Below are 2,709 nucleotides of genomic sequence, written 5' to 3'. Positions count from 1 at the left end.
TCGAAAAAAATTTTGAGAATATGGAAAATATTTTGTAATAACATTTTCACACATATTAAGGGCTTTATCATTTAAATAATTAGAAGATTTGTGGTGATTTGAAATAATATAATCAAACTTTACATCTTTATTAAATAACGTATTTATATATGTTTCAATTGTTAAAAGTTCTGGTTTAGATATAACTACATATATTTCACTAATAATCTTTTTGTCCTTTAAAATATATTCTATCCAATTTTGTTTTTTTATTAACTTTTTAGATAATTCTACCGCGTTGTCGTCGTGGAAAGTATTATGTGAACAATAATATAAATCGAGCATTGAAAATATATATACTGGATACCTTTCGGGGTCGATGTTTGGCATATTATGGATATTTAATTGTCTCCGCTTTAAATGATTGGTTGCTACCTTAGATATACTTTTATCGAATCTTAAGTGATCTTTTTCGTTCAACATAATAACATTTGGAAGCCCATCAAGTAATACATGAAACATATTTGAAATATATGTATTAACTGCTTCTCCACAAAGAGCGCCAAATTTATCACATATTTCCAGGCACAAATTTGCGTGCATATCATAAGAAAATAATGGCACCGTGTTTGGTGTTATAAATAATTTATCTTCATATTGATTCGGTTTATCATTTTTCTGCGCATCCAAATAATTATATGAGACTCCTATACTTAAAAATTTTTTAAATTTGTCCAAGAAATCGTCTGGTGCATCTTTTATTTCCTTTTTTTTAATAAATTCACAAATAAGTTCAAAACATTTTTTCATTGTATCCCTTCGTACAATACAAACATCGAATCCATTTTTTTTTGAAATATATTCAAATATATCTTTTCTGTGGTAATTTGTATATAAATTTGTAGTTCTACATAAATCAATATTAAAATTTGGAAAAAATTCTTTTATATTTTTAAAATTACTTAACACACAAGCTTTATGAATAGTCTCAAAATATCGATTATATTTATTAAGTAATATAAAGGCCTGTAAAAATACAACATTCAATTTCTGGTTATCTTTTAAAGAATTTATATCAATTTTATTATATAAAGATATCAAGCGTCCATATGGATTATTATTTATAAAATTAGCAAATGCTTTATGATTTTCGTGGCATTCATAATAATAATCATCTTTAAGTGTCAATAATTTTTCTTTAATACAAGAAAATTGAATGGGACAGGGAATTACCATCGTTATATAGACACAATCTTCAAAATTTCTACCGCGTACTGCTGTTGTTACATGTTCTATGCCATATCCACGAAAAATTTGATCATTGCTAGTAATTTTATATTCATCCGAAACCCGATAGTAAACATCACCACTTTTCTTCTTTAATAAAAACATGGTCTTTATAACTAAATGTTTAATTCAAGAGAATTGACCGATCAATATATACACGTATAATATATATGTATCTCTTGTTTTTGTTATATATATATATAGGAAAAACGAATAATAATATTTTTTGTTTATTTAATATAAATTATTTATATTTGAATTTCATACAAAACAACGGATTCCTAATTAAAGGATTAATTAAAAATAAAAAGATAAGCAACGATTTCACACAAATAACATAATCATAACCCAATTCATAAATTTAGTATAGGAAACGTAAAACAAACCACCTATAGTTACGTTTTAATAAAAGCTTGATAATATTTAGTTTGAATGCATTCGAGGTGGAATACAGACCCACACTCAATACACTGATTATACATTAACCTGGATTTCTTATCCTTTTTCATAATTGTATTAAGGGTCTCGCAAGTTTTACATCTTATAAATTTCTTTACATAGGACCTTAAAATATTTTCCATATCATTTAATGTATACTTCCCACGCAGGACCAATTCATTGTTAGAGTTTATACTTGTATTAATACAACCAAGTTCAGATGAAATATATTGTAAAACGTGTGCATTTTCTCTATTCAAATTATAACAGGTTTCAAAAAAATTTGAGTACAAAGTTTTTTTTCCCGAATAAAACAATACAGGTTTTTTTATTTTAAACTTTTTGGTTGTTTTGTTTTTTTCGTTTATGGGTAATTTGCTTAATACAAAATTTAACATATCTTCATAACTATAATCGTCATTGCAACCATTTTTTGTGTTGATATCATTTAAAACAATTTTGTCTTTATTTTTCTTTGTTTTTTTTTTATATTTTAAAAAATTATCTGCATCCTCCATAATTCAAAATGAATAAGCAAAATACGAGTAATTCTTTCTTATACCATTATCCTAATTTATTAAATAAAAAGTCAGAACACAATAAAGAAAATCCAACGCTATTATTAAAAGGTGAGGACAATATCGAGGATGATTTATCTGAAGATTTTTTTCAAACGGATTTATCGGGCTTTGTAGAAGAATCACCTTTAGCGCCCGTTCTTTTTGTAATTGACTTTGATAATACTCTAGCTGTGTATGACGATATGTATATTTTAGAGAATAATTGTACTAACAATCTACGAAGTACTTATACTCGCCCCTTTATGCTAGAATTTTTAAATTTTATTAAATCTGTTAACACAAATAATGTGATTATTATGTGGACAGCAGGAACAGATTTATACATTAAGCAAAATCTTATATTATTGAATATTGCACATTATTTTGACCATGTTTTATCTAGAAAACATTGTCAAGAATCTAGTTTGAAATATAAAGGTAAATG

This window comes from Palaemon carinicauda, chromosome 23, assembly GCF_036898095.1.
Source record: "Palaemon carinicauda isolate YSFRI2023 chromosome 23, ASM3689809v2, whole genome shotgun sequence".
Lineage (NCBI taxonomy): Eukaryota > Metazoa > Arthropoda > Malacostraca > Decapoda > Palaemonidae > Palaemon > Palaemon carinicauda.
Note: the sequence above shows the minus strand (reverse complement) of the source record.